This window comes from Sinohyriopsis cumingii, chromosome 4 (assembly GCF_028554795.1).
Source record: "Sinohyriopsis cumingii isolate HCF-2022 chromosome 4, ASM2855479v2, whole genome shotgun sequence".
Classification (NCBI taxonomy): Eukaryota; Metazoa; Mollusca; class Bivalvia; order Unionida; family Unionidae; genus Sinohyriopsis; species Sinohyriopsis cumingii.
In genome coordinates, this window is record NC_142964.1 from 111,892,234 (window position 1) to 111,907,966 (window position 15,733).

At 36.7% G+C, this 15,733-nt stretch overlaps 1 long non-coding RNA gene across 1 annotated transcript; it reads right to left on the reverse strand.

Annotated features, from left to right (window-relative positions):
• Positions 1-7,665: 7,665 nt before the first annotated feature.
• On the reverse strand, positions 7,666-11,286 carry LOC149801900 (uncharacterized). Its single transcript, XR_016420748.1, has 3 exons — positions 11,107-11,286; positions 10,298-10,406; positions 7,666-8,235 (listed from the first exon to the last, which is right to left on the reverse strand). It is a non-coding gene; the product is annotated as an uncharacterized LOC149801900 (long non-coding RNA).
• Positions 11,287-15,733: the final 4,447 nt, after the last annotated feature.

Sequence of the window (15,733 nt, forward strand, 5' to 3'; positions counted from 1 at the left end):
CGGCTCTACCGTCGCCAACAACCTCTCGCTCGATGCTGAGCTCAACAAGCGGATCGGAAAGGCATCAACAATTCTCTCCATGTTGTCGCAAAGAGTGTGGAACAACAGCATGCTGACCCTGAATACTAAGATCTCCGTGTACCGTGCCTGCGTGGTAAGCACTCTCCTGTACGCCGGTGAAACCTGGACTCTGTACGTCTCACAACAGAAAAGATTGAGCGCCTTTCACATGCGATGCCTCCGACGCATACTCGGGATCACCTGGAGCGATCGAGTAACAAACAACGAGGTGCTCGAACGTGCCAAGATTCCCAGCATGGTCACACTCCTCCGCCAACGTCGCATCAGATGGCTGGGCCATGTATGTCGGATGGATGACGGACGGATCCCCAAAGACATTCTTTATTCCAAATTCTCCTCTGGCAAACGGTCATGGGCGCACTTCCATCGTCTCTCGAAACTAACGGATGCCAACCACTATGTATATATATATATATATATATATATATATATATATATATATATATATATATATATATATATATATATATATATATATATATATATATATTCCAATTTGTATAAATTGACTGCGTTTTCTACGTTTTGATTGGATGTAAACGGTCACGTGTTACTGGTCTGGAATTTTTTATACATCGATAAATTCTGCGGACTATTTTTGGTTTCTGTTTCCAGATCATTTGATGTGCAGTTTTATCTATATCAACGTCTTACAACCTAATAATAACAAGAAGGCATATGGCAGGCTTTAAAAGCCAATCTTCGGAAATTATTGCATGTCACGGCGACAATATATTACAGCAGCGGTTATTAAAGGTCAGAGTTATACGTTAACCAAGGAATGTCACTAAAAATTGACACGATTTTACTTTTGAAAGATCAAAATGCGCAGAAAGTAACAACGATGTTGCTATAACAACATGTGCCATACGCAAGCGTAGTTTTCGAAAAAAAAATTGATTTTCCTAGTTTAACAGCAACAACCAATTTTTATATAATAAAATAATGACCATGACAATACTGGCATGACCCTCTATGACATTCTACCCGGTGTAACTGTATAATGTATCGATGAATCGTGGCTATCGAAGATATGGCTATGTATTCTACCGCAGTTAAGAGGCTAATGAAAGAAAACTTCGATGTACATAAAAGTGAATGTTTTGTTGATTAAATCTGCTGATCTGATGTTATAAAGGAAGTAAATTGGAATTATAATGATCAAATGATCATGGTTGGGTATTTATCGATGTGTAAATTTTACCTAATCACTCACAAAGTTTACATACAGTCCTTTATTACAAATACACACCAAGCAGAAGGCAAGAGCTATCCCTGGATTCTACAGGAAAATGCTTGATAATGCAAACATACTTTTTATAAATACGAATAAGCAGCATTATCATACAGAAATTCATACCCGGGTTAGCGGGTAAACGGAACCCATCACCTTGGCTGTCAGCACCAATACCTACACCATCTCGACCATGCACACATCACCAAAAATGCTGTTATGCAGTCGGTGGTAAAGGCATCCATACATAACAGAAACACCCACATGTCCACCTAGTAAATTAATTCCTGTCTATACACAGTCATTCCGAATTCCTAAGACAGAAATAAAGGTCTTTAGAAATAATTATTGACGATTACAAATATACACCAAACAGAACGGAAAGTGCTATCCCAGAATCTACAGGAGAGCCTGATAATACTAACATATTTTTTTTTATCAATACGAATAAATAATATCATTATACAAATTAGAGAATTTAATTAAATCACAATCAGCTAAAATAAATTCGGGTGTGGGGGGGATTTCGGTATTTGTTCGTTACCCCCTCTTCAAGCATTTCAATATATCTAGAGAAAAATATGCCTCAGAATATTATTTGTTTAGTTGTTTCATCTAATGCTAACATACTGAAATAAAACTTTATTTTTGGTTTTTGTCACCTGAATACTCTTATGTTCATTCTGAAGAAAATGTATATGCAGCGGTAGAACATGAGTTAGCTCACCTAAAATGAAATATGCTGACTATACAATAATAATTGTAGGTGATTGTAATGCCTATACTGGCACGGAGCCAGATTTTATCAAATATGATAGTATTATTGACCTATCTCAACAATTTAATTATACAGAAGACGAAGAAATGTATGATAGGGGTAATCGAGACGTAAGGGAGATAAACCGCTATCGAGAAAAAACTTCTACAACTATGCCAAACAACTGGTCTGAGAATCACAAATGATAGATGTGGAACAGATAAAACGATAGGGTAGTTTACATGTATCCATGGCAACTCGACCTCAAACATTATATTAAGTTTTAGCCGACGTATGATTTTAGAAAATATATCATCCTTTGACATAGATAATAGATTGGAGTTGGTAAATATGCCCTTTGCATTTTCCCTTGTCTACACGGGTAAACCAGAGCAAACGGCTTAAAGTGTCTCTGGGGGTAAAGAAATCGATAAATACATATGTGGAACAAAGTAGAAGGTCTACCTTTAATCCAGAATTGCAAAGATCTGTTATCTCAAGATGTCGATAAGATATTAAATGATATAAACAATAACAAACTTAATGAATGCATCGAAACAATTACTGACATTTACCATGATGCAGCAAGCACAAAGAAGACAGCCAATAGACAGCCAAACCTAGCTTTGACATCTCCAAGAAGAATTGTCAAATATCATCCTTGGTTTGTCGCAGATTTCAAAACCGCCCAATGTAAAGCCTTAATATATCTAAGACAGTTCAGATTAAAAGGCACAATTCAATCACTTGAAGATTAAAAATGTTATAGAAATATGTATAAAACTCTTACAAGAAGCAAGCAAAATAAATATGAATTTAAACAAAAACTAACCTTTTGTCTGCATTATACGCTAAAAATGCACAACTTTTCTGGCGCCTTGTAAGGAACCCAGTATTTGTATGCAAAGCAGTATGACGTCTGCCACATGGTATGAATATTTTTCAGAATTATTTAATTTTCCAGTTCTGTTGATAAGATACAGGGAAATGAAAACATTCAGCTAATTCACGAGATTTTAGACAGAACAACCATTGAAGAGGAGGTACGCGTAGCATTGGCAAAACTGAAATAGGACAAAATTGGAGGTGTTGATGCTTTATCCAGCGACTTATATATATATATATATATATATATATATATATATATATATATATATATATATATATATATATATATATATACACAGGCAACACAATATTGATAATATTATTTAATAAACTATTCGATCTAGGGTATTATGCACAATATTGGTCAATGGCTTCTATCATACCAATTTTGAAGAAACGAGATACAAATGAATCCTCCAATTACAGAGGTATAAGTCTACTACCTGTAGTATGGAAAGTGTTTACACAGATTTTAAACAACAGAATAAATAAATGGGTGATACAAAACTAATTACTGGGCAAAGAGCAAGCATGATTTAGAGCAAGATAATCTACAACAGATTCCATATTTATATTATACACATGAATTTGTAAATATTTAAGAAAATGTAGGGATAGATTTTATGCAGTATTTATTGACTATGAAAAAGTCTTTGTTAGAAAAGAGACACGTTTACTGTACCAAAAGCTAGTTAGTGCAACTATTAGTGGAAAAATGTTAAGAATCATTAAGGGAATTTATAATGTTGTAAACGCATGTGTTAAGCCCAACAATCTTATAACGGATGTGTTTAATTGCCCTTTGGGCATACGTTAAGGTTGTGCTTTATCGCCTTTACTCTTTTGTTTATTTTTGAATGATATGAAATCCTTTTTAGCTGAAAGAAACAGGGGATGAGTGTCGGTAGAAGCCTTAGAACTGTTTTCACTGTTGTATGCAGACGACTTTATTGTCTTTGCTGACACTGCTCACCAGTTGCAAAATAAGCTCAATAGGCCGCATACATATTGCCTAAAGTGGAAATTAAAAGTGAGTATAGAAAAAAAAGAGTGGTTGTATTTAGCAGAGGTGGCTATCTCGGAAGTTATTAAAAGCGTTACTATGGCCATACGAAGGTATAGATTTAATCATACTATAAGTATTTAAGATGCACATTTTTTTCAATAAACTCTTGTGCCAGGAGACTCTATCCTTGCCGGTGCTGAAGGTTCTGCATTTTTTGAAGCAAAATCTTTCAAAATTTGGCAGATTGCCCGTAACTGGATTGCTTGTCTGTTTGACGCGAAGATAGGTGCCATCCGTAGCTATGGGGCTGAAGTTTAAGGGGTTTTACGATGCCATTTATATTGAAAAAGCTCTAATTTGTCATATTGTAAATATATTCTTGGCACATTTAAGTCTACTCCACATGCATTCGTATACAATGAATTAGGAAGAATTGGTATGCAGTGTATAAGATATAAACGTATTTTGAAATATTGGCTAAGAATTCTAAAATGCAAGAAGACAGATATCCTAAACAATGCCACAATTTACAATTAAGAGAAGGGGAAAATTGTGATTGCTGGGCTAACTGTGTCAAAAAGCTTCATTTTACATTGGGGTTTGGCAGTGTTTAGTGTACTCAGGGCGTGAATGATGAAAATACATTTCTTAGCTTGGTCAGCCAGAGATGTGAAGATATTTTTAGGTAAAAGCTGCAGGGTGAGATTTAGTCGATGGAAAGACTGCGTTACTATAGGTCATTGGCAGTAGAAATCACTGTCAAAGATATCTAGAATTGTTGGGAGAGAGAGATTTTTGTCATATAGTTACTATGCTTAGAGTGGGGAACTTGCCAATCAGAGGCAACACAGGAAGATAAGAAAGTATTTACTATGAGGAAATATTGTGCCAAATTTGTAACCGTAACATCGCAAATGCTTTCCATTTTATTACTGCTTGGCCGATATATGGAAAAATACGAACAAAATATTTACCCACTTCTGTATATAAAATCCAACTTTAGAAAAATGTAGGTCTTTTATACAAAATAATACTAGTAAAAGTCTGATGATAATATAGCCATGTTTACAGCAAAAGCCTTAAAGGTTAGAGAAAATGTTTTATCAATAACTCCTGCCTCCTAAGCATACATATTTTGCCCCACTTTTCCCTTTCTGGACCCATACTAACTCCAAATTCATCTCCCTTTCTGTGCCCATACTAGCTCCAAAATCATCTCCCTTTCTGTACCCATACTAGCTCCAAAATCATCTCCCTTTCTGGGCTCATACTAGCTCAAAAATCATATCCATTTTTAAAATGTACATTCACAGACAAAGACATTTTAGTTGTGGTAGATAATAGTACTGCCGTGTCTTAAACGCTTATGAAAGTTTTCCTGGACACTCATAATTATTGCCTATCACTTGATCCAAACCTTTGTGCCGAAATATTACATAAATAAATAAATAAATAAATAAATAAACGTTTGTTAAACTGCTTTTTAGCTGTATGCACTAAAATGGTGCTAACTTGATTGGTTGATTGGTGTTCATAAATTATGAAAACAAACTGTCACATTTTGAAATAAAGTTACAAAATAATGTTAACGAAAGTTTCGATAACCATAGAAACACACTTTTTAGATGCACATAGATACACATCTGCAAAAAATTTGTATAGTTTCGCATAACATATTTTGTAAATAATCCGTTGTGATCTCTCTTTCTCTGCCTCTGTCTCTCTCTCTCTCTCTGTCTTTATCTCTGTCTCTCTCACACACACACCCAATACAAAATATGGAAGAAAGCTTAATATAAACGAAACTGCTTACCAGCTCATGATTAGACGCAAATAGCGTTCACTTAACACGAGGACCGGAAATCATAAAGTTCGTGCACTTGAGATTGAGCTTCAAATTTGGTTGCGACCAATCAGAAATTATTTTGATTTTGAAAGCTTGTTTCTGATTGACGTATAACAGAAAGTCAATCTCAGACTCAGACTAAACTTCATGATCTCCAGGTTCGGTTTGACGTGGTTCATATGACTGTGATATTGTGATAATAGTGATCTGAACATGAATAACATGGTATGGTTCGTTTCATTTTAACTGTATACAAAACTGACCTAATTGTTTAAGTTTATTCTCAAACAGATGTAGCTCTTAGATTCCATTAACTTGTGTAAGAGACCATATGAAATGATGTTCACTGTAACCGTTTCTTATCGAAATTAAACACCGTGATTGATTGTTGGTTGTACTTCCTTTTGTTGCCACTTTGTATTAAAAAGATGTGTAATGTTTGTTACCAATAATTCCCAAAAGCCATTATGTACTGTAGCCTAACGTTGTTCATTATTAAAATATTTAACAAACTTTAAGTAGTTGATTGAAAACGACATCATACCTTTTCGTTTATTTCCAATATGAAATTTAAAGCAGATATGTAATTTGGGGATTTTTAAAATTCTTTCATAATGTTGATCACGAATCTTGAAATTTAAGAGTTCAACAGGAATTACTTTCTTTTCGAGGTAAACCACTTCTTACATAATCTGTACAAAACTATATCTGTTCCTAGACTAAGAATTTGTTGACATGGACTCCTATGAAAGAATCTGTACCATTACCTTTGTTAAAGAAATTGAATGCAAGATCGTTGTCATTCACCATAGTTAATCTAAAAATCGATTCTTTTGCGGTGATTTGATTGTTTCTTTATTATTTGTTTTTCTTTTTATCTTCATTCCAGAATAAATGATCGCTGTAAACCAAATTATCTAAAGTCAGTGTATGCCGGCATTGTTGTAGCAACTTACAACTGTTAAACTGAGAATAAATTAATTTCTAATCAATTTGTACCATTTACAGGTAAACATTATCATACAGTACCTGACACACAAATTCTAATTGCAAATTGTGCTGTAGCGTATGTTAGAAAAGAGACCTTGCAAAGGAGTCTGAGAAAATGTCAGTTCAGTACGTATTGTCAAGGACAAACATTTTCTTTCATGTTTGATACTAATAAATTATAGCTGGTGCAAATAGAAAACACTCCAGAAACCAAATAAGAGAGATTATCATGTAAAACTTCAGGTGATTAGAAAACCTACTATAAGACTATAAGAGAGGAAAGTGTACTATATATATAAATTCCTCGGCAGCCGACTCGAGCATGTCTGGGATTCAATGCTGTAACAAACAGAATATATGTCTGGCAAACTTATTACTAAGTCACCGTGGTTACTTAGATGAATGACCCAAAAGATGATATACATTGACCTAAAGGGAGGTAATTATAAAAACCCGTGCAGTTATGAACAACACAAATACAGCGTTCGGTCGTGTTTTAATCTGAGCATCTTCGTGTCTGAATCATGAATATAGCACAAGACACTTCATAATTTAAAAATAAAATAAAATAAACTAATATTGGGCATATGGTATAATTGCATCAAGGTAATTAAGTTATTTTAGATGTAATAGAACATTTTACGGTCGAAACCGTACCCGAAACTGCAGCTTTTAAGAGACCACATAATCTGATTGTATATCATGGGCTTCAGCCGTACTCCCCCAAATAAAACATTCCATTGTTCATTATATAAATATATCACATTGTTCTGGGTTCCCCTGCTCCCCTGCTCCCCTGCTGGAATTATGATAGTTCCATAACCCCCTCCGCGAAATATAAAATAAAATTTCTAAACACTGAATAAAACAGTCAATCAAACATTTATTATTCTTAAGAAACCGTATCCAGGTGAAGAAGTAATCGATTTTAAGGCACGAATTCTGTAAAGTCCATGTACTAGGAAGTAAATAAGTATATATACTTATTAAAGAAAAAGAAGAATAAGAAGAAAAGAAGCCACAATGTTGACGGAGAGAAGTACACAGCAAAATGATAAATCTTTTTAAACGGTAAATAATAGAATAGTGAGTTCAGAAAAATTGAATCACTTCGAGATCCTTAGCAAATACGAAAAAATACTAGGTTATTTCAAAACCTATGTCGTTCACCCATAATATGTCAAATATACTATTAAATATATTGCTTAAAACATAATCATACAATTTTCTTACAAAAACATTTATTGCAAGAACAACAGAATAAATGCAAAAATTTTAAGACATAACAAGAAAGCTAATCACTTCAAAAATGTAAGAAGGATAAAATTTCAGGGTTCTGCATCCTAACTGGAACGTTAATCGTCACTTCTTGCCGATGTTACCGATGATGGAGTTCAGCATTCTGTAATAGTTCTCAATCATCTGCTGGGCCACTGAAATATGAGAAGAAATTAAAGTTACTCCAGGAGAGAGAGAGAGAGAGAGAGAGAGGGTGATGACACATGTAGGAGGTGGTCAGTAAATGTAGTACGAAGAGATATCTTATGATTCCTCATTTTGTCACAAGGATAAACCCTCTTTGACGAACCGATAACAGTTTTTGACTGATTTTCCCCCCAAATTTTTCTAGATTTAGGAACTTAATTTATTTATCAAATACATAATGACGGTTTGTTCTAGAAAACACACAATAAGCTCCTTTCGTTACTATCCCCCCCCCCCATCTTTCGATTATATTCCAGTTATGGCTGTTAAAGATAATCTATAATAATTCCAAATCCAGACAGCCAGTGATCTCTTCGAAATAATCAATTACATCGTTATAGGGCACAAATATGAGATTGAACGAGGACAGATGTGTCCCCTGTTATAGTAGACTGTATATGAGAAATGATATGTCCCCTATTTCAGTGAACTGTATATGAGGAGATATGTTCCGTATTTCAGTGGACTGTATATGAGGAGATGTGTTCCGTATTTTAGTGGACTGTATATGTTGTTGTTGTTGTTGTAGTGTTTAACGCCATTTTTCAGCACACGATAGGCTGTACATGGCGGCCAGCATTAATGGTGGGGGAAGAACCCTGAAAAACCCAGGGAAGAACCACCGACCCACGAGAAGCTACTGGCAGGCTTTCCCACGTACCCACGCTAGCCGAGCCTTGGACTCGAACCCACGCAGACAAAGGTGAGATGGCAGTGATCCGTAACGGAGAGCGCTTTAGACCACTCGGCCACTCGGGGTCCCCGGACTGTATATGAGGAGATGTGTTCCGTATTTCAATGGACTGTATATGAGGACAGAAGTGTCCCCTATTTCAGTGGACTGTGTATGACAGTAACCATATCATGTATACTATTTGACACATTCCGCTATCCATGTTTTGAAGACAGAAAACAAATGTGTATCATGACGCCGAACTAAAATTAGGTCACAGTGCAGTGACTTCAGTTAGTCGTTGTATGCATGTCAGTTTCTCATGTTATAAAAACGGGTTCTGCTGAGGTACTCGTGTTATATGAAAATTATTTCTATATTTTTATTTTATGACATGCACAAGTTGCATGTAGGCAGTCGTCGCACTCATTTTTATTATGAAAAAATTTTTGATGCCTTGGTTACCAAAACTGCTTTGAAACATGCCATTATGATGATGGCTGACAGTTGAATGAATACTGAACGCAGGGAGAACATGTAAAACATGACGAATAATAGAATTCTGTCGGCGACAGAACGATTAAGTGTACTTTGTGTTTCATTGTGTCATATCCATATTCTTATTATTGTACATTAATAATGGTGGAGTAAATACTAATTATTAGTTTCACCATTTGCCTCAGCCCTGCCAATCTTTATTTGCATACTTAATTATTTGCTAATATATATATATATATATATATATATATATATATATATATATATATATATATATATATATATATATATATATATATATATATATATAGATAAAGTTCCTGAATGACGTCATCAGCACCCATATTTGTGCATGATTGCAGTTATACCGTTGCGTTTATAAGGTGATAAGGTGTTTGGAAGTTGAATATAGCTTATATATATATATATATATATATATATATATATATATATATATATATATATATATATATATATATATATATATATATATATATTTTAACTTTATTATGTTTCATCTAGCTTATTTCAGCTTGTTGCTGATACTGGAAAATATTTGTATTTGAAGTTAAAAGGTTTAATTCCTGTAGGAACAGCCATGTAAAGTTTCACAAACATAAACGTTTTTCTGTCTTATTTGTTTGCCTTGTCTGTTTTGTTTTTGCCTTTAGAAAAGACTCATTAACAGTCGAAAGCGCCCAGGCTACTTAGATACTAGTTTCGCACTGTTCGTTGTCAGTTTATTGCATTCATATATATATATATATATATATATATATATATATATATATATATATATATATATATATATATATATATATATATATATATATACTTACATGCAGGGTTGGACTTGATAATATGACATATACAGGAGTTGTAGATCTTCACATTACACGGGCAACTGTCCTTGGTGGTAGTTGTAGTTGTGGTTGTTTGTTCTGAACCCTGGTTTGAAACAAAATTCTATCATTTAAATTAGGAAGAACATCCGTGTTTAAAAATGATGGGCATTTATTGAACAAGAAATGTAATTAGTTCTAAAAGTACTGTGCTATTGGGCTGAGAACAATAATATATAAAATATCATTCATTAAATGAATCATGTGTCAGGCTCTGTTCATTATGTTCCGCATTCTTCTTTCAAGCAAACCAAATAATAAACCTGGTGTGTGTGTGTGTGTGTGTGTGTGTGTGTTATTTGGATTTTTAACGTTGCTTTAACTGTTTTCAGTTATGTTGCTACAATATATGCAGTGTGGCAGTTTATGGTAATGTATATCACTGGGACATCATGCCGTGGAATTGTAGCACGATGTCCCACCCAATCACATTATCTTGGCACCTGGCGGACCAGTCCTAACACTATCCTCTTAATGCTGAGCGCCAAACGAGGCAGCTGTTAGTACCATTTTTATAATTATATGATATGACTCGGCCGGGCTTCGAACCCGCGACCTCCCGCATCCGAGGGGGACTCTATAACCACTTATCCACCGAAGAGGTCAATAAACCTGATACATAACTGCAAGAGCGTGACCGCTAACTTTCTTTCTTATCGTACATACCCACATTGAGATTAAAAGATAAGAAGATCTCGTGTGTGTGTGTGTTTGTGTTTGTGTGCAACGCTATGCTACATTATTACCTGTTGAGCTGAGCTAGGTCTCACGCCTAAAGGTACGACAAAGACAAGGACAATGGTGAAGACGAATGTTTTGTTCATCATGATCGTCAGTTAGATAATGATACTTGTAGACAATAATTCAATAGGCTTACAACTCTGGATTTAAAAACATGTAATTTTCCACCTTCTTATATACGCTCGAACAATGTGACACATCCGCACTTGATGGGAGAGTTTATCTACGCAGTTGATTCTTGTTATCCTAAATTCCACGTAAAGGCACGTCCTCCAAGTGACGTTATTAGTCAGCTTGATTAGGGTAAATATTAGAAATTCATTTTTAGGCTGCAGTCATATAAATATAGCAAAGCATCCTGTTTATAATGTGTGTGCTTTTATATTAATATAGGCTGATTTTGGAAAGCTCCAATTGAAATTTCGCGCAATGGTATATCACCAAATTTCAAAACTCCAAACGTTGATCTTCCGTAAATATAGACAACGCATTGACTTTTATGTTGTCATAATTTAAAGATGGGAAAGATTTTTTGTTTTGAAGAGGAAAATAAAACAATGATTTCATTCATATATTTTTCTGAAATATACGTCTGCTGCCTTCGTTATATATGTAACATTATGTAGTAATGCCTATTTACATCAATGTAAAAGGTTCTTGAAGTATTATAGCTTGTTCTTGAAACAGGCCAATAAGTAATTTCAAAAAATGCTTTAAATGTTATTTACTCTTGTCATAATAGTCACAAATAGCCTATTTTAAAGTATCTGCATTTGATAAACCCAGTAAAATAAAAATATTCATAGCCCACAAATCACAAATCTAAAATGCAAATTTGTATTGTAATACCTGTTAGAATAAAATGTATATATGTAATAACACCTTGTTAACTCCTAATGTATACATATAATATTTACTCAAACAACCTAATGTATATATGTAATAACACGTCTTTTATCCTGATGTATGAATGTTATACTATTTGTTATATCCAGTAATGTATACATGTATTAGTACCTCTTAGATCATAAAGTGTACACGTAATAATATCTTTAAGACCCGAATGTACTCATGTAATAATTCCTCTTAGATCCTAATGTATACATGTAATAACGCCTCTTGTATCCTAATGTATATATGTAATAATATCAGTTAGATCCTAATGTATACGTGTAATAATACCTCTTGTATCCTAATGTATACATGTACTAATGTCTCTTGTATCCTAGTTAATATATGTAATAATATATATTGTATCCTAATGTTTTCATGTATTAATACATCTTAGATTCTAATGTATACATTTAATAATGCCTCTTGCATCCTAATATATATACATATGTTGCCGTCATATAATGCTTAACAGTTCCCTCCAATTTATTGTATAAATAGTGATTATCATGAAGACAAGATACATGGGTGTATATGGTAGTTTTAGTTTGAAGGATTTCAAGCGGTCAGATATGGTCATGCTAGAAACAAATTTTACATTGTTCTCACATTTGATACTGTTGCAGATTCTGACCCATAGGGCTTGGAGTCTTTATTTGTCATCACTGTAAAAGCAAGTATTTATTCTGTTAATGAACCCTGACTTTATCACCATTCTGTAGTTTTGATAAACTATTGCCATGGTGTAAAACTACCAATCTGTTCTCTGTAAAGGGCAGTAGTCTTGAACACTAGCTTGGATGAACATTAAAACTTGGCTGGGAATCTAGTTTGTGTTGGAAGTTATTGTTTGCAACTTTTGTACCGTAACAATGTAATAATGCCTCTTGTATTCTAATGTTGATGGTAACCGACGGATCTCAAACCCTCGGTGAGTTAGGGATTGTCATTCATTGCATGTGAAGACTGGACCCGGTGGACTGCGCGGAGGAACCACCAGCTGGTCAAAGGACAGGAAGGCGGACCCAGCAAAGCGTTGTGCAGCGCTAAGAGCACGGCAAGACACGTAGGACGCCTTGGTCATCCGCTGCATCCAGTCTCTATTGCCACTGGAGAAAGTGGGATCTGGACGAGAGAGTGAGTCTGACGCAGCGCAACTCTCCCTCACTTTTAATCCAACTCACACGCAAGTCATTCATGTCATCACCGGCATCTAAGTCCTGCGGAGATGGGCGAGCTGAGATGCGGCAGGTGTGGATGCACATTTGCAGCCGTAGTGGCGGACCTGCTTGCAGGCCATAGGGTCGTCTTCCATTGATCTGAAGCAGATATGGATTTCGGCAGCCGTCTGAGCGACTAAGCAGACCTCTTCATGATAGACATGCTTACCTCCGTAGCCTAAAGAAGGGGCTAGAAAAGGTGCCCTAAAATGCCTACTTTAACTACCCCGACCAGCTCACCGTGGCTGGAGGGAATCCCATTCTTGCGGTCGAAACACAAAGAAAACCTGAAAGGTTCCACTCACTCTTGGTGCGTGGAACATACTCACTCTATTGGATCGTGCATAGGCTGACATACCGAAGAGAAGAAATGTCCTGATTGCAAGAGAACTTGCTCGCTACAATATAGAGACAGCAGCCCTGAGTGAAACTTCCCTGGCCGACGAGGGCCAGTTGACGGAAGTGGGAGCTTGATACACCTTTTTCTGGAGTGGACGTGGCACCGATTAACGTCGTGAGTCTAGAGTTGGCTTCGTCGTCAAGTCGAGTTTGGTGAATAAGCTCTCCATCTTACCAAAGGGAATTAATGACCGGCTAATAATGCTGAATCTACTACCAGATGGAAAAAGCAAGCCACACTGATTAGTGCTTATGCATCAACCATGACCAACTCGGAGGAAGCCAAAGATAAGTGCTGCCAGGACCCAGAAACTCTGATTGCTTCTGTACCAAAGTCAGACAAGCTGATCATTCTTAGTGATTTTAACGCCAGGGTTGGCGCGGACCACATCTCGTAGGAGGGAGTTATTGGTAGACCTGGTACTGACAACTACAACAGCAATGGAGGATGTGCGCAACATCTTGAGGATGTGCGCAACATATGATCTCATCATCACAAACACCATCTTCCGTCTGCCTAACCGTAATAAAACAACTTGGATGCATCCACGGTCTAAACATTTGCATCAGATCAACTACATTTTAGTCCTTAGGAATGACAGGCAGGATATCCGGGTGACCAAGGCCATGTGTGGTGCTGACTGCTGCATAGACCACAGTTTACTGATTTCCAAGATGAGTCTTAGAAATCAACCTCACAGACGTCCACAGGAATTAAAGTCCCAAAGCGACTCAACGTCTCAAGGCTGAAAGTCTTCAACACTGAGCAAGCTCTGTCTGAAGCTCTGACAAGCCAGCTGAAAACCACAGACTCTGATACCAACAACCTAGAGAAATGCTGGGTGGACAATAAACATCTGGTGTACTCTACTGCATCTGAAACCCAAGGCATCACTGCGCGAGAAATGTTAAGAAATACAGTCCCTGTTTGCGGAGAAGCATCGTCTCCATCGTGCGTACAACATCAACCCCAAGTTCGCTGAAAAGAAAGATGCCTTCAGAAGAGTCCGCCAAACTGTACAGACGAAACTGCGCAAGATGCAGGACACATGGCTGAGCCGAAAGGCTGATGATATTCAGTACTTTGCCGACATACACGACATGGAGAATTTCTACAGTGCTCTTGGTGATGTTTATGGACCAGTAACATCAGGCACAGCACCACTCTTGAGCACACATGGCAGCACTGTTATAACCGTAAAGGAGAAGATACTGGATCACTGGGCCTAACACTTTGATGGTATCATCACCAGACCCTCTTCCATCAACGATGAAACGATAGGTTGGCTGACCTTCAACAGTGCTGGACACGCACAAGGCCACTGAGCTCCTGTCTAGTGGAAAAGCTCCAAGAGCAGACTCCATCCCAGCTGAGATCTACAAGTTTGGTGGGCCTAAGCTAGTGGAAAGACTAATAGAGATTTTCTGTGGGATGTGGAAGCAAACATGCATGCCCCAGGAATTCAAAGATACATCCATCATCCACATTTACAAACGCAAAAGCAATCGCCAAGCCTGTGCCAACCATAGAGGAATCGCTCTACTCTGCATCGCAGGCAAGATCCTCGCCAGGCTACTGCTGAACAGACTCAGAGAGCACCTTGATCATGGCCTACTTCCAGAAAGTCAGTGTGCCTTCAGAAAGGAGAGAGGCACCATCGACATGATCTTTGCTGCCAGGCAGATGCAATAAAAGTAACTTGAACAAAATGTCCAGCTATACGGCACCTTCGTGGTCGTGGACCTGACTAAGGCATTCGACACTGTCAGCCGAGAAGGCCTTTGGAAGATCATGGCCAAATCTGGATGTCCAGAAGTCTTAATTGAAATGGTGAGGCATTTTCATGACTGCATGTTGCCAGAGTCCAGGATCAGGATAACTATTCCGAGCCCTTTACAGTCACGAATGGTGTGAAACAAGGATGCGTCTTAGCCCCAACTCTCTTCAGCCTCATGTTCTCCGCAATGTTAATGGATGCTTTCAAGGACAGTGATGTGGGAGTAGGTCTCCGATACCATCTGGATGGGAAGTTGTTCAACCTGAGGAGACCAAATCCAAAGTCCAAGTTGAGAATATTCGCGACCTCCTGTTTTGCAGATGAATATGCCCTCAATTCAAGCA